The 26915-nt window shown below is 45.1% G+C and overlaps 1 protein-coding gene across 1 annotated transcript in view; it reads right to left on the bottom strand.

Moving 5' to 3' along the window:
- The window catches only part of SLC25A26 (solute carrier family 25 member 26), a 386727-nt gene that overhangs the window by 233093 nt on the left and 126719 nt on the right, over positions 1-26915 (bottom strand). The gene's annotated exons all lie outside the window — the stretch shown is intronic.

Here is a 26915-nt window from a genome sequence, read left to right as displayed (position 1 = left end):
AGAGATGAGGAAGGATGCTGACATCTTACTCACAGAGAACGTCCTACCTCTAGTGGTGAGAGTGATGGTACAGACAGAACAGGCAGGGAGGGATGGGCAGGCAGCTAGCAGAGTGCTAGTTCAATTATCCCAGCATTACATGGATTTTACCGTACGTGAGATACCAACCTCCATGATGTCGGATGGCTGCCCCCCACTGTCACTGCAGCACACCCTGTCACATATAATGTCGCCTACCACCAGCGAGCCTCTTAGTCCGATAACAGTCCCCTACAGCGCAGAAGTGATTGTGAAAACCTGCGTGAGAGAAATTGTTGCGATGGGAGTCAGCGAGTACATGAAGATGATACGGCCTGTATTTAAATCCTGTAATGTCGCTAACAGACTCTGTAGTCTCACAGTTGCAGCAGAACTCCTCACATACCCCACCCGTATGTCTGGAGGAATATATAACACCATCATTAAGGACATATTAACAGCGCTGAATGACAGGATAAGGACATACGCAAAATGGCCATCCAGTGCGTGCTAAATGGCATAGGATCATCGCCAGAGGAGGTCAGGACACTCTCTAGTATCATAACTGAGGCTCTCGGGCCCACATTGAGAGGCAAGATAGTGGAGGTTCTGCTGCAGTGATACGGGCACTAATGGCCACAGTGCAGGTAGATGACAGAAAGAGCTGGCACGGAAAATGACAGAATACTGCTCTATGTGCTAAGAGACATAAACTGTCCCAGCAAAGACATCCAGCTGAGCACTCTGCATCTACTCAATGGGCTGATAAAGAGATACAGGCGCTACCCAGGCAGCAAGATCAGCACCACAGCAAAGGAGCAGCATATAGTTATTCTCACCAAGATGCAGAGCAAGAATGCTCGACTGTCATCACCTGCAGCTGCCTGTCTGCAGACCTGCTTACCTGGGGTGCAGCACCAGAGAGCTAGAGGGCAGCAACTGGGGGGATCCCCAGTATGAAGAGTCCCTGTACATAATCAGAGCAAGGAAACACCTAAGTGTCACTAAGGAATTCATACCACGTGATTTCACGTAAATCGAGAGACCAAAACAAAAACATGGCCAAAATCCTGGGAAATACACTGAGACATCCGTGCCCTGATATACAACAAGGTGCAAGGAGAGTGGTACTAAGTCTTGCTACAAATAGGGCCGTCTTAACAGCAGTGTAGGCCCCTGGGCACAGCAACGCATTGGGGCCCCTACCCATACTCCAGCGGTGTATGTGTTATTAGCGGCAGCTTTGATGTTCTGCCGGCGGTATGGGTTACTAGATCTTCTGTTCAGCATGTAGGACCTGGAGCAGTAATTTCTGCTACTTACTCCTTTACTGCACAGATGGTGGGAGATGGGGCGTGAGGAAGAACACTAAACTGTAGAAGGGGGCATTGGGCTGAATGAAGGGACCCTGGTACAGTACATGACTTGAAGGGTGGTAGTGGGTGTTTAATACATAGGTGAGGGGTGGATAGTGAAGTGGACTTAATATTCATCATTTGCTTGTGGGAGGCAGCTTGGTCGACTGCAGATATCTCCAGTTCCTGGAAATAGATTTCTTAGCTTTGAATGGGATAAAAAAAAAAAACTAGAGTGTACCACCTTTCAGGAGGTACTGGGAACTTGGGGATCAGAGTTCAGGAGCCAGAGCAATCCACCAACGAAAATATAAAACTGCATTTTATGCGTGTGGAGCTTGAGCAGGGGCCAGCTGCTTGAAGGCTTATATCTCTGGTTCTGGGCATAGTAGAGGAAAGCTGCCAGGGTCCACCAAAAGGGGAGAGTCTCAGCTTCTGGAATATACCCTCGGAAAAAGTCAGACAGAACCCAAGACAATTGCTCTTCCCAGCCAGATAACAGGCTTGGATAGGGACCACTGCTTTGAAGTCGGATATCTCCGGTTCCCCAGGGCCGATTTTCAAAATTCTGGTACCCCTGGAAATAGGGGACCCTCAGCTATCAGCATAGGGCCCTTATACTCCTGGGGCCCTTGAGCAAGTGCCCATTGAGCGCATACAAAAAGACAGCTACGAAATGGATGAGCCTGGCAGCTGCCTGTAACGTCAAAGTGCAGCAGCACATGGATGCCTGGTGGTAGGATGAAGCTCAAACTCACAGACCATCTGTAATACCACCAGGCCACAAGAATGGCTAGTCTGAGAGTCGTGGAAAGAGGTGGCATATTTACAATACAGGTCATGAGTAAGATCAACAGGCCACTGGAACGGCTGATATGAGAGTGATAGAAGGAGGGAGCGGCATTTACAGCACAGCCCATCAGTGAGGCCGCCAGACTGCAGGAATGGCTGGTGGAAGGAGGGAGCCAAGCCTATGGACATTACCACTGCCACATTTTGGATGGAACAGCATCCTCGTGGGACAGACCAATACTACACCCACACAGTGGTGATCCCTTCCATTCTGAGAATGGACCAAATCGCATTTTTATGAGTGGAATAGGCCAGGATATTAAGGAATTTAGTGGAGAATTTAGCATTAGTAACAGACTTTATTAAGTCGTACATTTTTCTCCAGAAGAGTTGATTGTGGGAACAAGACCACCAGATGTGCAACAGGGTTACTTGCTGGCCACATAAACACCAGCATAAATCTGAGGCAGTAAGTAAAATCAAGTGTAGATGGATGGGTGCTAAATACCAGCAAAAGTAAAGTTTGTAAGAGTTTTCCTTTACTTGTACAGCTTAATTTTAGACCACTCCTGGGGGAACAGAGTCTCATCGTTGTCTCGTTCCCAGGCCAACTCGTGGACTTCTTTTTGAGGTTGGTTGTGGGAGGGTAACAACTGATGAGACTGTTAGTAGTCTGGGACTGCCTATTGTACATAAAGATTCCATGGCGAGACAAGTAGGGGGAAGAGAATCTTGCAAGAGGGTGTCATAAAAATGTTGGATCTGATGGAACTGGTAAAACACCTTGTGTGGTATGGAGAACAGTCTGTAAGATAGCAATGTCAGGGAAGGTTCATAGAGTCGCAATGTCTGCATCAAGCAATCACAACATCGGCCCTCAAGGCACACTAACAGTCCATGTTTTAGCGCTATTCCTGCTTGAGCACAGTTGACTTAATTAGTACCTCAGTTATTTTGATATAACCATCTCTGCTGAAGCCTAGATATCACTAAAACCTCCACTGTTAGTGTGCCTTGAGGACTGAGGTTGGGAATGCTTGGTCTAGAGTTAAAATAATATTTTGACGGGTCCAGGAGTGAAATAATCAAAGATCTAGCCTGAGGACGAACGTCGGAATGTTCAAAAGGTGTGTTAACAAAAAATGGAAGGAGTGAAGGTGATAAAAATAAGAATTTACTCACCGGTAATTCTATTTCTCGTAGTCCGTAGTGGATGCTGGGAATTCCGTAAGGACCATGGGAATAGACGGGCTCCGCAGGAGACTGGGCACTCTAAAGAAAAGATTAGGTACTATCTGGTGTGCACTGGCTCCTCCCTCTATGCCCCTCCTCCAGACCTCAGTTAGGGAAACTGTGCCCGGAAGAGCTGACATTACAAGGAAAGGAAATTTTGAATCCAGGGTAAGACTCATACCAGCCACACCAATCACACCGTACAACTTGTGATAACCTTACCCAGTTAACAGTATGAACAACAACTGAGCCTCACTCAACGGATGCCTCATAACAATAACCCTTAGTTAAGCAATAACTATATAAACGTATTGCAGAAAGTCCGCACTTGGGACGGGCGTCCAGCATCCACTACGGACTACGAGAAATAGAATTACCGGTGAGTAAATTCTTATTTTCTCTGACGTCCTAGTGGATGCTGGGAACTCCGTAAGGACCATGGGGATTATACCAAAGCTCCCAAACGGGCGGGAGAGTGCGGATGACTCTGCAGCACCGAATGAGCAAACACAAGGTCCTCCTCAGCCAGGGTATCAAACTTGTAGAACTTTGCAAATGTGTTTGAACCCGACCAAGTAGCCGCTCGGCAAAGCTGTAAAGCCGAGACCCCTCGGGCAGCCGCCCAAGAAGAGCCCACCTTCCTTGTGGAATGGGCTTTTACTGATTTTGGATGCGGCAATCCAGCCGCAGAATGAGCCTGCTGAATCGTGCTACAGATCCAGCGAGCAATAGTTTGCTTTGAAGCAGGAGCACCCAGCTTGTTGGGTGCATGCAAGATAAACAGCGAGTCAGTCTTCCTGACTCCAGCCGTTCTGGAAACATATATTTTCAAAGCCCTGACTACGTCCAGCAACTTGGAGTCCTCCAAGTCCCGAGTAGCCGCAGGCACCACAATAGGTTGGTTCAAATGAAACGATGACACCACCTTTGGGAGAAATTGGGGACGAGTCCTCAATTCTGCCCTGTCCATATGGAAGATCAGATATGGCCTTTTACATGACAAAGCCGCCAATTCCGACACACGCCTAGCCGATGCTAAGGCCAACAGCATGACCACTTTCCACGTGAGATACTTTAGTTCCACGGTCTTAAGTGGCTCAAACCAGTGGGATTTCAGGAAATCCAACACAACGTTAAGATCCCAGGGTGCCACTGGTGACACAAAAGGGGGTTGAATATGCAGCTCTCCCTTAACAAATGTCTGAACCTCAGGCAGTGAAGCCAGTTCTTTTTGAAAGAAAATGGATAGGGCCGAAATCTGGACCTTTATGGACCCCAATTTTAGGCCCATAGTCACCCCTGACTGTAGGAAGTGCAGGAAACGACCCAGTTGGAATTCCTCTGTAGGGGCCTTCCTGGCCTCACACCAAGCAACATATTTCCGCCATATACGGTGATAATGCTTTGCTGTCACGTCTTTCCTAGCCTTTATCAGCATAGGAATAACTTCATCCGGAATGCCTTTTTCCGCTAGGATCCGGCGTTCAACCGCCATGCCGTCAAACGCAGCCCCGGTAAGTCTTGGAATAGACAGGGCCCTTGTTGCAGCAGGTCCTGTCTGAGAGGCAGAGGCCATGGGTCCTCTGTGCGCATTTCTTGCAGTTCCGGGTACCAAGTCCTTCTTGGCCAGTCCGGAACAATGAGTATTGTTCTTATTCCTCTCTTTCTTACTATTCTCAGTACCTTGGGTATGAGAGGAAGAGGAGGAAACACATATACCGACTGGTACACCCACGGTGTCACTAGGGCGTCCACAGCTATCGCCTGAGGGTCCCTTGACCTGGCGCAATATCTTTTTAGCTTTTTGTTGAGGCGGGACGCCATCATGTCCACCTGTGGCAGTTCCCATCGGTTTGCAATCAGTTGGAAGACTTCTTGATGAAGTCCCCACTCTCCCGGGTGGAGGTCGTGTCTGCTGAGAAAGTCTGCTTCCCAGTTGTCCACTCCCGGAATGAACACTGCTGACAGTGCTTGCACGTGATTCTCCGCCCATCGAAGAATCTTTGTGGCTTCCGCCATTGCCATCCTGCTTCATGTGCCGCTCTGGCGGTTTACATGGGCGACCGCCGTGATGTTGTCTGACTGAATCAGCACTGGCCGGTTTTGAAGCAGGGGCTCTGCTTGACTCAGGGCGTTGTAAATAGCCCTTAATTCCAGTCTATTTATGTGTAGAGAAGTCTCCAGACTTGACCACAGCCCTTGGAAGTTTCTTCCCTGAGTGACTGCCCCCCAGTCCTGTATGCCGAACCTGCGGCCCTCGAGAAGGTGAGCACTCTGCAGCCACCACAGAAGAGACACCCTGGCCCTTGGGGACAGGGTGATCAGCCGATGCATCTGAAGATGCGATCCGGACCACTTGTCCAACAGATCCCACTGAAAGATCCTCGCATGGAACCTGCCAAAGGGAATGGCTTCGTATGAAGCCACCATCTTTCCCAGGACTCGCGTGCAGTGATACACCGATACCTGTTTTGGTTTCAGGAGGTCCCTGACCAGAGATGCTAATTCCTGGGCCTTCTCCACCGGGAGAAACACCTTCTTCTGTTCTGTGTCCAGAATCATGCCCAGGAAAAGCAGACGCGTCGTAGGAATCAGCTGCGACTTTGGAACATTCAGAATCCAGCCGTGCTGTTGCAACACTTCCTGAGAGAGTGCTACGCTGATCAACAACTGCTCCCTGGACCTCGCCTTTATGAGGAGATCGTCCAAGTACGGGATAATTATAACTCCCTTCTGCCGAAGGAGTATCATCATTTCGGCCATTACCTTGGTAAATATTCTCGGTGCCGTGGACAGGCCAAACGGCAACGTCTGGAATTGGTAATGACAGTCCTGTACCACAAATCTGAGGTACTCCTGGTGAGGTGGGTAAATGGGGACATGCAAGTAAGCATCTTTGATGTCCAGCGACACCATAAAATCCCCCTCTTCCAGGCTTGCAATAACCGCTCTGAGCGATTCCATTTTGAACTTGAATTTCTTTATATAAGTGTTCAAGGATTTTAAATTCAGAATGGGTCTCACCGAACCGTCCGGTTTCGGTACCACAAACATTGTGGAATAGTAACCCCTTCCCTGTTGAAGGAGGGGGACCCTGACAATCACTTGCTGGAGGTACAGCTTGTGAATTGCCGCCAGCACTACCTCCCTTTCCATGGGGGAAGCTGGCAAGGCTGATTTGAGGTAACGGCGGGGGGGGGGGGGAGTCGCTTCGAATTCCAGTTTGTATCCCTGAGATACAATTTGTATAGCCCAGAGATCCACCTGTGAGCGAACCCACTGGCTGCTGAAGTTTCGGAGACGCGCCGCCACCGCACCTGGCTCCGCCTGTGGAGCCCCAACGTCATGCGGTGGACTTAGTGGAAGCAGGGGAGGACTTTTGTTCCTGGGAACTGGCTGCATGGTGCAGCTTCTTACCTCTACCACTGTCTCTGGCAAGAAAGGATGCGCCCCTGACCCTCTTTCCTTTTTGGGAACGAAAGGACTGCATTTGATAATACGGTGCTTTCTTAGGCTGTGAGGAAACCTGAGGCAAGAAAGTCGACTTTCCAGCTGTCGCTGTAGACACGAGGTCCGACAGACCGTCCCCAAACAATTCCTCACCCTTATAAGGCAAAACCTCCATGTGTTTTTTAGAATCAGCATCTCCTGTCCATTGCCGAATCCATAAGACCCTCCTGGCAGAAATGGACATAGCATTAATTCTAGAGCCCAGCAGGCAAATGTCCCTCTGAGCATCCCGCATATATAAGACGACGTCTTTGATATGGCCCAGGGTTAGCAAAACAGTATCTCTGTCGAGGGAATCTATGTCGTCTAACAGAGTATCTGTCCACGTTGCTACAGCACTACACATCCAGGCTGAAGCAATAGCAGGTCTCAGTAGAGTACCAGAGTGTGTATACACTGACTTCAGGATAGCTTCCTGCTTTCTATCCGCAGGCTCCTTTAGGGCGGCCGTATCCTGAGACGGCAGGGCCACCTTTTTAGATAAGCGTGTCAGCGCCTTGTCCACCCTAGGGGATGTTTCCCAACGTAACCTGTCTGTTGGCGGGAAAGGGTACGCCATCAGTAACCTCTTAGAAATCACTAATTTCTTATCAGGGGAACTCCACGCTTCTTCACACAATTCATTTAATTCATCAGATGGGGGAAAAGTCACTGGCTGCTTTTTCTCCCCAAACATATAAACCCTCTTGGTATTAACAGGGTTAATCTCAGAAATGTGTAATACATCTTTCATTGCAATAATCATGTATCGGATGGCCTTGGTCATTTTAGACTGTAAATGTGCTTCATCATCGTCGACACTGGAGTCGGACTCCGTGTCGACATCTGTGTCAACCATCTGAGATAGAGGGCGTTTATGAGCCCCTGACGGTTTCTGAGTCGCCTGGGCAGGCGCGGGCTGAGACCCCGGCTGTCCCAAGGCTGCAGCGTTATCAAACCTTTTATGTAAGGAGTTTACATTGTCATTTAAGACCTTCCACATATCCATCCAATCAGGTGTCAGCCCCGACGGGGGCGACACCACACTTATCTGCCCTTGCTCCGCCTCCACGTAACCTTCATCAAACATGTCGACACAGCCGTACCGACACACCGCACACACACAGGGAATGCTCAGACTGAGGACAGGACCCCACAAAGTCCTTTGGGGAGACAGAGAGAGAGTATGCCAGCACACACCACAGCGTTATATAACACAGGGATTTTCACTGATAATAAGTGATTTACCCAATAGCTGCTTTATATGTCTTATTTGCGCCTAAATTTATGTGCCCCCCCTCTCTTTTTAACCAGTCTTGTACCTGGATACTGCAGGGGAGAGCCTGGGGAGCTGCTTCCAGCGGAGCTGTTAAGAGAAAATGGCGCTGGTGTGCTGAGGAAGAAGGCCCCGCCCCCTCAGTGGCGGGCTTCTGTCCCGATTTCTGTGTAAAAAAAATGGCGGGGTTTTTTACATATATACAGTGCCAGACTACAGTGACCGGAGTGTGTAAGTGTGCTGGGAGCAATGGCGCACAGCTGCTGTGCGCTACCTTAATGAAGACAGGAGTCTTCAGCCGCCGATTTCGTCGTCTTCAAGCTTCTGTTCTTCTGGATCTGCAAGGGGGACGGCGGCGCAGCTCCGGGAACGGACGATCGAGGACAGGTGCCTGTGTTCGAACCCTCTGGAGCTAATGGTGTCCAGTAGCCTAAGAAGCACAAGCTAGCTGCAAGCAGGTAGGTTTGCTTCTCTCCCCTTAGTCCCACGTACCAGTGAGTCTGTTGCCAGCAGAAGCTCACTGAAAATAAAAAACCTAATAAATACTTTCTTTACTAGTAAGCTCAGGAGAGCCCACTAGGAGCACCCAGCTCTGGCCGGGCACAGATTCTAACTGAGGTCTGGAGGAGGGGCATAGAGGGAGGAGCCAGTGCACACCAGATAGTACCTAATCTTTTTTTTAGAGTGCCCAGTCTCCTGCGGAGCCCGTCTATTCCCATGGTCCTTACGGAGTTCCCAGCATCCACTAGGACGTCAGAGAAATTTAGTATAAACATCCCATGTGCAAATGGTAAAGCGGATGGTCGGCAACAAAGAAATAGTGTTAGGGCATCTTGGGGGTGAGCACAATAGAAGGCTGGACAGGGACTATACAGATAAAATATCAGCCTCAATAGTTGTCCATACTCACTATGCAGGGGAGGAAGAGGGGCATGCCTCTGTATACACGCGGTAAGGTGCACCGCACAAACATATTTAATGAGGTCAGGCACTCCAACCCCTCTGGAGGTCTGGCGTTTCTGGAGAAGGCACATTCTGACTTGTTTTTTTACCTGCCCAAATAAAGTTGGACAAATCACCCTAAAGGAGTTTCAATGTTTTCACAAGGATAGGTATCGGGAGTACATAGTGTGGCAGATGCTCAATTAGCTTAGTGATATCATTCAGGTGCTTGAAAGGGAGGGGTATTTCTAAGCAAGAAAAAAAAAAGGCATTTTGTTTCCCCCAGCACCCTGAATGATAACAGTAACCAGATGTAAATCCCACACAATATTAGAATTCAAAGATCTCGGTTACATATATTTGCGCAAATGTATGAAGCAGCCCCAAAGCCGCATCAAGGCGTCTCTGTATATTTGGGGTCCCTATCGCTATATCTAGGCAACACCCCAAAACACCAGCATAAGCCAGAAAGCCCAGGGCAGCATACCAGTGAAAAAACTATAGTGTTAATAAATTAGTGTTAGGAAGCCAAAGCTATAAAGAAGATGATACAAAAATGAGATGTAATTAAAATGGAGAAATAGTGTTAAAGAAATTAGTGTGTGAAAAGTGTTAATAGAATGTAAAGGTATGCCACACTTAAGCCATCCAGCTCAGCCAGTCCAGAGGCACCACACCTCGGTATTGGGAGTGTCTGCCAGAGATCAAGTAGATAGGGTAAAATGTTAATTTCAACTGCTGCCATACGGCCGAATCATGATAGGAATTGTTTATTCCAAGCAGAGGGATCAGATCTGATAGAGGCGAACTACAGAGGGAAGTTGTCAGCGTACAATTCTGAATATTATCTGGTGAAGTAGGACCTCTATAAGTATTTAAGTTTGTGAGGTTGCCACTTGAACGGGTAAGAAGTTTAAAGAAACGTCAGCAAGGGGAATTTCGAAATCCAATATTTTAGATTTGTTGGTGTTGACTTTGTAGTTAGAGAATCAGCCACAGCAGTCTATTTCTTGGAAAAGGCTTGGAAGCGAACTTTGGGGGTTAGTCAGGGGTGTGATAATTAATCTCTACCAATGTAGGGAACAGTGTGCCAAATCCTGGTGAACATGTACAACCTTATCATTGAGCTGAAGTTTGAGCTTGACAACATGAGGAAGTGTTTTACCCCATGGTGAGGTAACAGGCTAATACACTGATGAAAAGCGTCATCGTTTTCATAGAAACAACAGTAACGCTTAACTACAAAAAGACTGTACTCATTATTTCATCTTCTAATAAACTTCACATTAATACTGCTGGCCTGTTATTGGCTTCACACCTGCAGGCTGGGAGAGTTACTGCACCTTGAGAATTAGTTACTGCCAATTACACTTGCAGATGGGGAGGGAGCTTGTTCCAGTGAAGGGGGCAGCGCGGGAAAAATCTTTGATTCGCGCATGGGATACAGTGACCAGGGTATTATTATTATCCTTTATTTATATGGCGCCACAAGGGTTCCGCAGCGCCCAATTACAGAGTACATAAACATATAATCAAAACAGGAAAACAGCAACTTACAGTTGATGACAGTATAGGATAAGTACAGGGTAAATAAACATAGCTACATCAGCAGATGACACTGGAATAAGTATCAGGTGACAGAAGACATGGATTTGGTGCAGTTGAAGATTATTAAAGTAAGAAAAATTATAAGCACATGAGGGAAGAGGGCCCTGCTCGTGAGAGCTTAGACTCTAAAGGGGAGGGGTAGACAGACAGGGGTGACACAGGTGGGATACATAGAGAGCGTGGAACAGAGGGTTAGGATGAGAAGTAGACGTATAGAAGAGATGCGACGGTCATTGGCCGACCAGAGAGGGTGGGAAGGATTATGTAGGGAAATGAGGTTGGTGATGTAGGGAGCAATGGAGTTAGAAAGGACCTTGTATGTGAGAGTGAGTAATTTGAAGAGGATTCTGTAGGGGAATGGGAGCTAGTGCAGGTTTTGTCGAAGGGGAGTGGCAGATGTGGAGTGGCGGAAGAGTAAAAAAAGGCTAGTTGCAGAACTGAGAACAGATCAGAGTGGAGCGAGATAGGATTGTGGGAGGCCAGTGAGGAGAATGTTGCAATAGTAGAGCCGTGAGATGACCAGTGAGAGAACGGCCTGATGCGAGTAATGTTGCATTGCTGAAACCAATAGGATTGAGCCAAATACTGGACTTATGGGGCTAAGGAGAGGTACTAGTCAAGAGTGACGCCCAAGCAGCAGAGTTTGATAACGGGGGAGATGATGGCGATAGAGATATTTAGGAGTGGGGGGGGGGGACTCTGGATGGGGGAAAGATGGAGAGAAGTGGAGAGGTATAGAAGGAGGCCAAGGACAGACCTGGGGGACATAAACGGTGAGGATGGAACGGGGGGGGATGATTGTGGAGCGAAGGCAGACACCAAGAAGGAGCGGTTAGTGAGGTAGGATGTGAACCAGGCAAGGACAGTGCTAAAGAGGCCAATAGTCTAGAGCACAGGTTCTCAAACTCGATCCTCAGAACCCCACACGGTGTGTTAGTGAGTAATTAATACACCTGTGAATCTGCAGGGTTACCTGCAAAACATGCACTAGTCTAGAGCAGTGGTTCTCAACCTCAGTCCTCAAGTACCCCCAACAGTCAATGTTTTCCAGGTCACCTAGCAGTTGAACAGATGTATTCATTACTCACTGACACATTTTAAAAGACCCACAGGTGGAGCAAATTATCTCACTTGCAATCCTGAGAGGAGACCTGGAAAACATGAACTGATGGGGGTACTTGAGGACCACGGTTGAGAACCACTGGTCTAGAGGGGGCGGAGGAGGAGAGGATGATCCACAGTGTCAAAGGCAGCAGAGACGTCTAGGAGAATGAGGAGAGAGAAGTAGCCTTTTAATTATTTGTCTGAAAGCAGGTCACTGGTGACTTTGGCAAGGGTAGTTTCAATGAAGTGGAGTGTACGAAAGCCAGATTGAAGAGGATCAAGGATGGAGTCATCAGAGAGGTAGCTGGTGAGTCGGCTGTATACCAGCTGCTCAGCTAGTTTGGACCTGAACAGGAGAAGAGAGATGTGGAGGTAGCTAGCAGGTGAAGAAGTGTCAAGGTTGGGTTTTTTAAGAATAGGTGAGACAAGAGCATGTTTGAATGATGAGGGAAAGATGCCGGTAGAGAGTGATAGGTTGTAGGAGGTGCACAAGGTGGGAACAGACAGTTGGGGAGAGGCAGCGGAGGAAGCAGGAGGGGAGGAGTTACAGGGGGCAAGTGGAGGGGGGAGAGTATAAGATGAGGGAGTAGACTTCCTTGTCTGCGGTGGGACAGTAGGAGCACAAGGTGGGATGGCTAGAGGGAGAGAATGGTGGGGATGGCAGGGCTTGCCGAGGGAAGACGGGAGGACATTTTGTGATGGATTGCTTACATTTTGGAGGAGAAGAAGGAGGCAAATCAGTGACAGTGAGTGAGAATTGGAAGGGAGGGAACTACCCTATACTTATAAATGAGAGTTAATGATGATATTGTTTCTGATCTCCAAGTTTATTCCTTCTTTACCCAGGAGACACCCCTTCTTCCAAGAAAAGTAAGTCAGTCTGCTGTGTAGGCACCTTTTCAGTCCACCCGTCCAGTTCGTATGACCATCTGTGGGACTGTGGTCTGTCATGGGAATGAGCATGTCAGCAACATTAAATGACTGCAATCTCTTTTAGACCGCCGCCCATTAATTAAACCTCTCTCTCACTGCAGCATCATAAATGTCTCCCATAATTCATGTTGAGTAAGGGACATGTGCACGGAAATTATTTAAAGCGTCTCATTTTAGGATTTTTAAAATACCGGTTTATGCGAGAATATAAATGCAGTTTCCCATATTACAAATGAGAATATGCTATTGCAAATGTCAAATAATGTGAAATGATCATAGCAGCCAAGCTACTATAGTGACAGTATCAGTGGGAGGAACAATGGTGCAATCAGCCAATCAGGAGCAGCTACCAATCACCATCATCATTAGAGCATATTTTTACAGCAGGGATTGAGCAATTGCTAGTCATATGTCTCAAGAAAGCTGCAGACGCATCTCTGTTGTGGCGTGCGTGAGATCTCTATGTAAAGCGCATAAACTGACATCACATTTTTCCATGTTCCTAAAGTAACTTATGTGCAAAAAAAAAAAAAAAAAAAAGCATTCAATAAGAGAACGTCCGTATCTTGACCATATCACATGCTAAACTGTGACAGGGCATGCTGGGACTGTAGTTTCACAACAGCAGGAGAGTCACAGATTGGCCAAAGCCTGACATAATGGCTACTCACCACTGAAAATGGAGTTTACCATCTCAATTACATATTTAAGCCATTGATATAATGGAGTACATAGCTGCAGTAGTTTCTGGGATAAATTGCTGCATGAATTTTTTTTTTTTTAGAAGGTTCATTTAAAAAATGTTAATTCATGGTGACATGTAGACTTCAGAGGCAAAGCCAACCATTGCTAGCTGACATCTCACAGAGCACTGACTAACAAACAATGTCGTTCTTGTTTTCACAACCTCATCTGCACCCACAGCTCTGCCAAGAATGTAAACACCTGCGTCCTAACATGTAAAAAAAAAAAAAAAATTACTGTTAAATAGCTTATATGGAGATATATAGCCTACGTGCAGATGTTTCAGCCCCAAAAAGTTGCTTATATGAGAGATAACACAGACCGCAGCTGTCATCTCAACACTGGGGATGGGAAAACATTGCTCCTCCACCTGTTGCTATACTAAACACCCCATGATGTTCCAACAGCCCAAGTCTGTATTAAAAAAATATAAGAGGTGCCCTCTTCCTTTCTTCCCCTTGTTATCCCGACACCCAATTTGCATTATCTCTGCCCACAACATTTGTTCCAACATGCTTTCTCTCCATTGACAGGAGCCAACTCTGTGGGTGCTAGCTCTCCTGCCACCGCCACTGACTGAATTTATGAATGTATATCTCAGTCATATGGCTGGGGGGTTTGGACTGTGTAATGTGGGCGTCGATGTACAGTTGGATGCAATTCATGAGTCAATATTAGCATCTAGAAAATAAGCATTTTTTGCATTATGCAGCTCCATATGTATCTTAACCGCTTTGCTGCTAAGGACAAGTAAGACTTGTCTGAAGAATAGCAGGGCAAGGTCGGGGGAGGGGCGTATTACCTAAAAGTACGGGATGGAACTGGACGTCACCGTTTCACCACATGTAAACATTAAATTCTGGCATCCACAGGCTCAGGGATAACCTCAAAATGAAAGAGAAGAGTCCACTCTTTCGAACGATGTGACACATGCCAAGTTATTCTCAGTGTGATCACAGAAAACATAATGAAGTCAGAGGATGAGAAAACACTTTCCCCAATCCCTATTAGAAAGAGAATGGGTGATCATCAGACAATGGAGCTGATTGAGAGTTGTACGTAAACCCAATAGTTTACGTACAACACCGATGTTGAGAGATCTCCTCATGTACAGACTGCACATGTGCAGACATTGTTCTGCAAAATCGCACGCAGTGTCCCCAAGCCGCGGCATGCCGGTGAGTGAGTGGGGCGAGCAGTATTGGAAAAAATTGGGCGTGCTGAAGAGCGTTGGCTGCGTCCTTGATGCAGCATTTATATAATTTTGCAGTAGCGGTTGTCGCAGCAGAGAGTGTATTAGGGAAGGGTGGCACATTCTCACCCATCCTGGCACTTAAACACCCATCGGCAGCCTTGTTTCGAAAAGGTGAGTCTCCTCTTTCAAAGAATGTGGCCCTTAGTAGTTACGGTCACCGGACAGCATTAGGAAATCCAGAGATGGGGGTTTCTATCATGGCATAAATAAACACACCGGTCCCATCATTACATGTGGCATTCTTACACATTTGGCAAAGCAGGACCCACAACGTATTTCTTAGTGGTGGATGGAGAGAAAACACGCACGCATTAGCTATATATTCTATTACCTTACTGTACAATTATCATAAAAATATACGAGATAGCTGTTTTTAAAGCAGCAATAATTTAAAAAGCAAAACCAGGATGTTTTTTTCACCTTTTAATTTCTTGCCGTTTTAAAAACACCGGCTACATCGCTGGAAGTGCACCAGTGCCATCTCACAGACTATTACATAAGGCCCCTGGCGCTTCGGTTGATTTTGCTGACCTGTTTTTCACTTGGGCTTATTATCAAATGTCCACTAATTACAGCTGCTGCTCATATTTTACTATTTGAACTAGTGCTGATAATAAAGTGATTTGTTTATTTGTAGCCCGGGGTTTCTAGCTGCTATCATGGTACTATGTGAAAAGCTTACAGCTAGCCTGACGGCGGCCACCTCCGCATCACTCCCTTCCTATAACGGGAAGATTACCACGAGCTGCAATACTTGTAGTGAAATGCACTTCAACTATACAAGGCGTCCAATTACTACTCACTGCGGAGCGCCAGTCAGTCCATAGAACTATAATATTTTATTTCATGGATAGAACCAGTGCCATCATTACAGCATTCAGATGGTGAAGTCCGGTTCAGAGGCACTTCCATCACATTACATTCCAGTTCCCCATTTCATAAAGTTCAGCTGGCTTAAATAAGGAATAGAAAATTATCTGTAAAGTGAGTTTTAGCTCTTAGCTTGATTATGTGATGAAAGCGGATTTAGCAGATTAAATACTTGTTGGGATCCTCAAAAAAAAAACAAAAAACAGGCACCTGCTCTTTCAATGACCACCCACACTGCTATCACAGATTCTGTACGTATAAATGCTATTCCCACAAGCAACAGAGAAAATAGGGCCACCAGCGACAAGCAATGTTAGACAACATTGTAACAATAATGTAATCAATACAGAGTACACTTAGAACTGCAATCACTTTCATTAAGAGGATAAAAAACTTTATAGACATGTTTGTTAGGAATTAACCATCATCTTCATTCAAATTTCATGCCAAAAAAAGTAAAAAAAAACCCAAAACATTTAAATAGAAGAAGCAACCAATAAGGGTTGCATTTCCATAAAATACAAATGCAAACCGCAAGAAAGCGAACATATAATCAATGATTTCACACATACCCCCATCAACATCTGTTGTAGGTTTTATGTGACTTATAGGCAAATGGATAGGAAATTTCAAGAACATTTCTTTATTTACACGGCCAACACACTTCTTGATCTTCCTAGGTCAGGACAGCCAGGACTGATTCCCCTGTTAACACGCAAGTCATGAGCATGGGGTCAATACAGGGTTAATGCCTCAAAGCTACATGGAGGGGCACAAAAAGCAAAGCGCCTCTCAAAGAGAATACCAGCCCAACACTGGCACATTTCATGAACATCTTGAGTAAGAGGCACCATAAACTGTCCACTAGAACTTGGCCACCGCAGAATGACAGAAGATTGAATTGATTTGGTCATTCAGCCAATCAAAACCAGTTCCCATGCAGGAAGCAATGTAATTGGTTGGCAGTGAGAGTAGTCACAAGGACACCCTACTTTGATCATATGTCAATAGAGACAATCAAATTAATTTTAAAAACGTGATCCAAATATTTACCTTCCGGGCCAATTATACTACAAGTTGAGTAACCAATATCCAAAATGCTTGGGACCAGAAGTATTTTGGATATCAGATTTTACCGTAATTTGGGAATAATTGCATACCATAATGAGATATTATGGTGATGGGACCCAAGTCTAAGTACAGAATGCATTTATGTTTCATATACACACAGCCTGAAGGTCATTTTAGCCAATATTTTTAATAACTTTGTACATTAAACAAAGTTTGAGTACATACACACAATTCATTTATGTTTCATATACACATACACACAACCTGAAGGTCATTAAATACAATAGTTTTAATAACTTTGTGTATTAAACAAAGTTTGTGTACAATGAGCCATCAGAAAACAAAGGTTTCACTATCTCAGTCTCGCTCAAAAAATTACGTATTTCGGAATATTTGGATATGGGATACTCAACCTGTAATATTAATGGCAATCAAACCCCAAAATGAGATTAATTGCGCCTAGTACGGGGAAAAATATGTTTTGCATTATTTATCAACAAGGAATGTATACGTGAATTAAAATTGCTCTCTGTGGCAAGTCAAGCTGTTCAAGTAAACTTTGTAACACCAGTATTATATGAATCTTATTAGACCGATACACAGTGAATAAGTTACAAAATTTAGGGCAATGGTTCCCAAACTTTTTTGATTCACTGCGCCAAAGAGTATCAGAATTTGTTTTGCGGCACCCCTAGACCAAAAGTTTCTTATTGAGAAATTTAGAAAGAAATAATAAGATTTTACTTACCGGTAAATCTATTTCTCGTAGTCCGTAGTGGTTGCTGGGGACTCCGTAAGGACCATGGGGAATAGACGGGCTCCGCAGGAGACATGAGCACTTTAAGAAAGAATTTAGATTCTGGTGTGCTCTGGCTCCTCCCTCTATGTCCCTCCTCCAGACCTCAGAGAAACTGTGCCCGGAAGAGCTGACAGTACAAGGAAAGGATTTTGGTAATCCAGGGCAAGATACATACCAGCCACACCAATCACACCGTATAACTTGTGATAAACTTACCCAGTCAACAGTATGAACAACAACAGAGCATCAGTTCAACCCTGATGCAACTATAACAAAACCCTTATTGCAGCAATAACTATATACAAGTATTGCAGAAGAAATTCGCACTTGGGACGGGCGCCCAGCATCCACTACGGACTACGAGAAATAGATTTACCGGTAAGTAAAATCTTATTTTCTCTAACGTCCTGGTGGATGCTGGGGACTCCGTAAGGACCATGGGGATTATACCAAAGCTCCCAAACGGGCGGGAGAGTGCGGATGACTCTGCAGCACCGATTGAGCAAACACACGGTCCTCCTCAGCCAGGGTATCAAACTTGTAGAACTTTGCAAAAGTGTTTGATCCTGACCAAGTAGCCACTCGGCACAGCTGTAATGCCAAGACCCCTCGGGCAGCCGCCCAAGAAGAGGTCGTGCCTGCTGAGGAAGTCTGCTTCCCAGTTGTCCACTCCCGGGATGAACACTGCTGACAGTGCTCTTACGTGATTCTCCGCCCAGCGAAGAATTTTGGTGGCTTCTGACTGAATCAGAACCGGTTGGTCGCGAAGCAGGGTCTCCGCTTGACGTAGGGCGTTGTATACGGCCCTTAGTTCCAGGATGTTGATGTGAAAGCAAGTCTCCTGACTTGACCACAGACCTTGGAAATTTCTTCCCTGTGTGACTGCTCCCCACCCTCGGAGGCTTGCATCCGTGGTCACCAGGACCCAGTCCTGAATGCCGAATCTGCGGCCCTCGAGAAGGTGAGCACTCTGCAGCCACCACAGGAGAGACACCCTGGCCCTGGGGGATAGGGTGATTAACCGATGCATCTGAAGATGTGATCCGGACCACTTGTCCAGTAAGTCCCATTGAAAGGTCCTCGCATGGAACCTGCCGAAGGGAATGGCCTCGTATGATGCCACCATCCTTCCCAGGACTCGAGTGCAGTGATGCACTGACACCTGTTTTGGTTTTAATAGGTTTCTGACCAGTGTCATGAGCTCCTGAGCTCTCTCTATCGGGAGATAAACCCTTTTCAGGTCTGTGTTTAGAATCATGCCTAGGAAAGGCAGACGAGCCGTAGGAACCAACTGCGACTTTGGAATATTTAGAATCCAGCCGTGTTGCCGTTACACTTCCAGAGAAAGTGCTACGCTGATCAGCAACTGCTCTCTTGATCCCGCTTTTATGAGGAGATCGTCCAAGTATGGGATAATTGCGACCCCTTGCTTCCGCAGGAGTACCATCATTTCCGCCATTACCTTGGTAAATATTCTCGGTGCCGTGGAGAGACCAAACGGCAACGTCTGAAATTGGTAATGACAATCCTGTACCACAAATCTGAGGTACGCCTGATGAGGTGGATAAATGGGGACATGAAGGTATGCATCCTTTATGTCCAGAGACACCATAAAATCCCCCCCTTCCAGGCTTGCGACGACCGCTCTCAGCGATTCCATCTTGAACCTTTTCAGGTATATGTTCAGGGATTTTAAATTCAATATGGGTCTGACCGAACCGTCCGGTTACGGGACTACAACATGGTTGAATAATAACCCCCTCCTTGTTGAGGGAGGGGAACCTTGACCACCACCTGTTGAAGATACAATTTGTGAATTGCAGTTAACACTATTTCCCTCTCGTGGGGGGAAGCCGGCAGGGCCATCGGTGAGGGGGCATCTCCTCGAAGTCCAGCTTGTATCCCTGAGACACAATATCTATTGCCCAGGGATCCAACAGGGAGTGAACCCACTTGTGGCTGAAATTCCGAAGACGTGCCCCTACCGGCCTAGCTTCGCCTGTGGAGCCCCAGCGACATGCAGTGGATTTTGTAGAGGCCGGGGAGGACTTCTGTTCCTGGGAACTAGCTGTGTTGTGCAGCTTCTTTCCTCTGCCCCTGCCTCTGGCAAGAAAGGACGCACCTCGGACTTTCTTGTTTCTTTGTGATCGAAAGGCTGCATTTGATAATGTCGTGCTTTCCTAGGCTGTGCAGGAATATAAGGCAAAAGATCAGAATTACCAGCTATAGCTGTGGATACCAGGTCCGAGATCCCTTCTCCACACAATCCTCAGCCTTCCATATGCCTCTTAAGTCGGCAGCACCTGTCCATTGCATATTCTACAGGACACGTCAAGCAGAAATCGACATAGCGTTGACTCTAGAACCCAGTAGACTAATGTCTCTTTGGGCATGTTTTATATATATATATCTAAGACAGCATCTTTAATATATATATATATATATATATATATATATATATATACACATAATAGGGTCTCAATCTCTGCTGATAAGGTACCTGTCCACGCTGCTACAGCGCTATAAACCCATGCCGACACAATCGCCGGTCTGAGTAGTGTACCAGAATGTGCACGCTATCTGCAGGATCCCTGAGGATAGCTGTTAAGTCAGCGCTACCTTTTGGGCAAACGTGACACCCTAGGGGAAGATTCCCATCGTATCCTGGCCCTAGTATGGAAAGGATACTCCCTGAGAATTCTTTGTGGGAAACTGCAGTCTCTTGTCTGGAGATTCCCGCTCTTTTTCATCATGAGAGGAGGGAAATTTACCTCAGCTTTCTTCCCCTTAAACATGTGTACCCTTGTGTCAGGGACAGATGAGTCATCAGTGATATGCAAAACGTCTTTTATTACAATAATCATATATTGAATACTTTCCTGCCATTTTGGCTGTAACTTTGCATTATCGTAGTCGACACTGGAGTCAGACTCCGTGTCGATATCAGTGTCTATTATTTTGGATAGTGAGCATTGAGAGACTCTGAAGGTCTCTGCGACATAGGGACAGACATGGGTAGATTTCCTGTCTGTTCTCTAATCTTTTGTGCAATAAATTCACCTTAGCACTTAATTACACATATCCAAACAGGTGTCGGCGTTGTCGACGGAGACACCCCTCACACACACATTTTCTCCATCTCCTCCTTAGGGGAGCCTTTTACCTCAGACATGTCGACACACACGTACCGACACACCACACTCAGGGAATGCTCATCTGAAGACAATTCCCCCACAAGGCCCTTTGGAGAGACAGAGAGAGAGTATGCCAGCACACACGCCAGCGCTATTAACCCAGGAATAACACAGTAACTTAATGTTAACCCAGTAGCTGCTGTTTATATTGATTTTTGCGCCTAATTATGTGCCCCCCCTCTCTTTTTACCCTCTTCTACCGTGTATCTGCAGGGGAGAGGCTGGGGAGCTTCCTCTCAGCGGTGCTGTGGAGAAAAAACATGGCGCTGGTGAGTGCTGAGGAAGAAGCCCCGCCCCCTCGACGGCGGACTTCTGTCCCGCTTAAATATACATTTTCTTGGCGGGGGCTCATACATATATACAGTGCCCAACTGTATATATGTGTACTTTTGCCAAAAGAGGTCCATATGCTGCCCAGTGCGCCCCCCCCCCCCCCTGCGCCCTGCACCCTTACAGTGACCGGAGTATGTGAGGTGTGTGGGAGCAATGGCGCACAGCTGTAGTGCTGTGCGTTACCTCAGTGAAGACCGGAGACTTCTGCCGCCGATTTCGAAGTCTTCTTGGTTCTCATGCTCACCCGGCTTCTGTCTTCCGGCTCTGCGAGTGGGACGGCGGCGCGGCTCTGGGATCGGACGACGAGGGTGAGATCCTGTGTACGATCCCTCTGGAGCTAATGGTGTCCAGTAGCCTAAGAAGCAGGACCTAGCTTCAGAGAGTAGGGCTGCTTCTCTCCCCTCTGTCCCACGATGCAGGGAGTCTGTTGCCAGCAGAGCTCCCTGAAAATAAAAAACCTAGCAAAATACTTTCTCACAGCAAGCTCAGGAGAGCTCACTGAAAAGCACCCAGCTCGTCCGGGCACAGATTCAAACTGAGGTCTGGAGGAGGGACATAGAGGGAGGAGCCAGAGCACACCAGAATCTAAATTCTTTCTTAAAGTGCCCATGTCTCCTGCGGAGCCCGTCTATTCCCCATGGTCCTTACGGAGTCCCCAGCATCCACTAGGACGTTAGAGAAATAACATTAAGTAAATTCTGTCTGTCAACATGTTATGATTATGATTTTGTCTATTACACGGACCGTAAATAAATTGAATTGGTCCTGGACCACCAACCCAGGGGCACTCCTGAAAGTACCCGGAGGCACCCCAGGGTGCCGCGGCACACAGTTTAAGAACCACTGACTTAGGGGGTTTATAATTAAGCTAGGTTTGCGTTTAAAAGAAAAATTGTCACTTTAAATCCTGCTGCAAAAAATTGCTGAAAATTGACGACTGCGAGAAATCATAGCTCATTAAATAAGCTTCTTGGTATGTACTTTAAAAAAACTAAAAAATAATAATGGCATTAAAATTAGCCTTTAAAAGTTGACATCACACCATACATAACGTTATTTGTTCACTATGATTGTACGGTCAAATACTATCAGAAACCCCAAATTCTGCTGAGAATGTTAATATTCTCTTTGCTATTTGCCGTTACCCGAGCCTGCATCAGGCGCTTAATCCATTCTACACAATAAGCTGCATGAGGACAAGAAAACAACGGTTTATTGAAAGAAAACAGACAGGTGGCTTTTTGAGGTCTGAGCTAATAAAATCTCTTTTTTAATTCACTTCTTTGTTCCAAGGGAAAGATTATCTGTCCGACTTAAACATAAAGGTATACTCCAGTACAGCTTGTTATAGCTAACAGTTAAATAAATACTCTGATTAGACAAGGAGCTTGGTTTCTTCTCGTGTAAAATTTCCTATTAATAATAGTGTCTATTTAAGACATCTGCTTAAAACCTACAACATTTGTTTAATGGAAAAATTCCAAACATAACTTATTTTTCCCATGAAGCTAGGATAATGGCATTCAGACAGATGTTCCCCAATAGGACGCCATTATTCGGTCAATCGAGGAAATGAGCAGAGCAAGACTCATGTAGAACAGATCGTTGGTTCCCTCCCTCAAGAAAGTTCCGTTAGCTGTGTTGAATTTTAATAGGACAGCAAAATGTAATCCTGGAGATAAGTGATTAAGCTATTACACTGCTGTATAGAAGAGATGCAAACATTTATAAACCTATAGAAAAACCAGTTTCAGGACCGTATGGCTCATCCAGAAACGTGTAGCAAGAAGAAGCTGTTGGTGAAAGAGTTGGACATGGATCCGCTGATCCCGGCAGCTTGCGACCAAGAAACTAATTAATTATACCTCACTAATTAATTAATACTATATAGTGCTGCTCCATCGTTTCATCATTGTTACAAAGACTTATTTAGAAAGGTAAGTTGGAAACTGCAGCAAAGTATATCCAAAAATATATAGAGTCTCCAAGTGCCGCCTTATTTTATTGCGGATACCTATATCTGTATTTATAGGTAACTTTTCCACTTGTTCTCTTTAGTAGTTTTGATGCAGGATGCAGTCGACAGTAACAATGTTAACATTCATAATGTTGACAGGTAACGCGTCAACATTCTCAGATTGTCTACAGGTAAAACAGGCTGGTGGTCACATGTCCGCTAGGACCCCAAAAGACGCAGCAGTCGGCAGGAGAATAAGTCACCGCTGGGCCACTGGGAATAATATGTCGATATTCTAACATGTTGACATTTCATCACTGTATACATGATGAATTTCATACCTAACCCGTTTGATACACTTCTCTTAATGCCACTAATTTGCCCAACATACAAACACAAAACCCACCCCCAATATGCTGGTACTATAAAAAATTATGTCCACTTTAAACTTAAGCTACTTTGGATTATTTAATTTTTTTTATTCCGTAAATGAACACCTTTAACCCGTAGGTGTGTTCCCCGATGATGTATGGAGAAGCTGCATTTTACAGACACAACACAAGTGCATCCAGCTATTTATTCTTTAAAACGAAAACATCAGACCTAATTAAGAGACAACTAAATAATTTATATCCAGGTCTGGTGTAATCACTCATTACTCAGGATGTGATATATTTGTTATCGGCGGTCTGCCAGTATAGAATACATCTTAATAATGTTATCAAATATTTAAGCGCCCTAACCTACTCACATAAGAGGAAATGCCAGTGACATCACATGTCAAATGTGACTTGGTCTGGTATGCGCTGGTTGATGAGAACTGGAGGAGGAAGAACATCTTCCTCATCACCACAGTGCTCTCAAACACATTGGGAAATGCTAGTGGATATAGGGGTCCATGAACAATTGGTTTCATTCCCATATCACACATACGTGTCCACCTGGAAATTGTGCCCTTGGCACAGATGCATGTGCAAATTTCTGGTTCCTACTGCACATGCGCACTAGATAACCATTGATGGTTAGACCCTTGAATGGACACCATGCGATGGTGGTTGTGCCTGCACTATTCTTACGATGGTCTTGCTTAGTTAGGAGGTGTTTTGGCTCTTACTGTTGAGAGTGGGTGCCTTACATAGTGGGGGCAGGTGCTCCAGAGTATATGTTTAGGAGAGACTGAAAAAAAGAAAGAGAGAAGAGAGAGAGAGAGAAGAAAGAAAAAGAGAAAGAAAAAGAGAAAGAAAGAAAGAAAGAAAGAAAGAAAGAAAGAAAGAAAGAAAGAAAGAAAGAAAGAAAGAAAGAAAAAATGCGAGAAAGTAAGAAAGCAAGAAAGAGGGGGAGAAGGGGAGAGGAGGGGGTGAGAGAGAGGGAGAGAAGAGAGTGATGTATGTATATTACAGGAGTTTATGCATTAGAAAAATACTAAAAAGGGGATAAAATAAATACAGCCATGGTATAGCGGTTTTCACATACACTCATCTACTATATGCAATTCCTACATACAGAAATACGGTACACACATTTCAACAATATTAGAAGCTAGAAAAAGGTTCCTGAATTGTAGCTTTAATTGTCCTTCAACTGTATTTGAAGTATGTTCAATGTCCAGGAAAATGGATGCCAGATATTGCTTATCCCCTTTTATGTATTAAACAAATATTACAATACGATCTTAGCCTATTGACCTAAGAAGGTTGAAAAAATAAACACTAGAAGCACGTATCCTTACTTGCTCTGTTGAATAATAATGATTAAAAAAATATAAAATTGCTCAGCTAGAAATTGCATCCTACCTACTAAATAAGCAGATTTCAAATTATTTATTTCCAGATGAAAAAAAGCCTCATTCCCCGCCACCAATAATTGTTCGCATTCCATTGACAGCTTTCTGGAAATTAACAAATATTTCATATTAAATCAGTTTGGAAGGTTCTTTTATGAATATACATAATGGAAAAGACCCCAATTAAATTCCCTACAAAGTGCTGCCATTTTGAGCAACAAATACACATCTGAAAGGTCAGGTGCTGCACTTTCATTGTGGTTGGGGAAAATTAATTACTACCCTGACATATGTCAGAATGAATTTTAAAAGGACTACAGACTTGGGTCGCGGTTGTGGGTTTCTCCCGTTTGTTGGTATGCAAAATCAGATTTTCATCTGCATGAAAATGTATTCATTTATTCCAGAGCCCTTGGATAAATCAGAAAGACTTGTTAGGCTTTGTATCCTATCTGCATCTTGATGAAATCTGAAGACATTACACGTGTTTAGTGGGCCATGAAATAAGTACAGGAAAACACTATTGTGTGGTTTATATTTCAGATAAACAGATAACTTCTTTATAGGATGGATGCTGCAACTTTGGGTACCATGAAGCGTGCCTGAAAATTCCAAGCCAGAGAGAGACGAGTGTTCTCGCCCTAAGTAAGAGGCCAGTAGACTGTATATATACTAGCTGAATACCTGTGCTTCGCTATGGAATTTCAAGTATAATCACAAAGAGGTGAAATGCGCTGGTATTTAAGCAAATTTAAAACTGCTTTTATAATAGGCTCACTTGTGGTAGGATGTTGTTGAGAACTGGTAGCATCAAATTGTCCCTCCATGAAATCGCCCGAGAACACACCAAATCAATAAACAGATTTTATCGTATGGGATTCTGTAGACTCTGTGTTTTATCTTCTGGCCAATGGCATATATCTGTCTGTTGTGTCCTGATGAAGGGGAGTAAGCCTTGAAACATTGACTGGGACAACATTTCATTAACTGCTGAAGTGTGTGTGTGTGTGTGTGTGTGTGTGTGTGTGTGTGTGTGTGTGTGTGTGTGTGTGTGTGTATATACACACACACACATATATATATATATATATATATATATATATATATATATATACACACACACACACATATATATATATATATATATACACACACATATATATATATATATATATATATACACACACACACACTGCTCAAAAAAATAAAGGGAACACTAAAATAACACATCCTAGATCTGAATGAATGAAATATTCTTATTGAATACTTTGTTCTTTACATAGTTGAATGTGCTGACAACAAAATCACACAATAAATTACCAATGGAAATCAAATTTATTAACCCATGGAGGTCTGGATTTGGAGTCACCCTCAAAATTAAAGTGGAAAAACACACTACAGACTGATCCAACTTTGATGTAATGCCCTTAAAACAAGTCAAAATGAGGCTCAGGCTAGTGTGTGTGGCCTCCACGTGCCTGTATGACCTCCCTACAACCCACATAAGTGGCTCAAATAGTGCAGCTCATCCAGGATGGCACATCAATGCGAGCTGTGGCAAGAAGGTTTGCTGTGTCTGCCAGCGTAGTTCCAGAGCATGGAGGCGCTACCAGGAGACAGGCCAGTACATCAGGAGACGTGGAGGAGGCCTTAGGAGGGCAACAACCCAGCAGCAGGCTGCATACAGGACAAACAGTGCCTCTGTTTTCCTAATCCGAGCCGTCCTGGCTACGTAAATTTTTAAGGCCCTGACTACATCAAGGGACTTGGAATCCTCCAAGTCTACCGTGCCACAGGCACCACAATAGGTTGGTTCATATGAAATGATGACACCACCTTAGGCAAAAATTGAGGACGAGTCCTCAACTCAGCTCTATCCACATGGAAAATGAGATAGGGGCTCTTATGAGACAAGGCGGTCAATTTGGACACCCGCCTTGCAGATGCAAGGCTAACAACATGACCACCTTCCAAGTGAGAAATTTTAATTCAACTGTTTGAAGAGGCTCAAACCAGTGAGATTTTAGGAACTGTAACACAACGTTAAGGTCCCATGGTGCCACTGGGGCACAAACGGAGGCTGGATGTGTAGCACTCCCTTTACAAAAGTCTGGACTTCTGGGAGAGAAGCCAATTCCTTCTGAAAAAATATAGATAGT

Source organism: Pseudophryne corroboree, chromosome 9 (assembly GCF_028390025.1).
Source record: "Pseudophryne corroboree isolate aPseCor3 chromosome 9, aPseCor3.hap2, whole genome shotgun sequence".
Taxonomy (NCBI): Eukaryota; Metazoa; Chordata; class Amphibia; order Anura; family Myobatrachidae; genus Pseudophryne; species Pseudophryne corroboree.
Note: the sequence above shows the minus strand (reverse complement) of the source record. Positions and strands in the feature narration are given on the sequence as shown.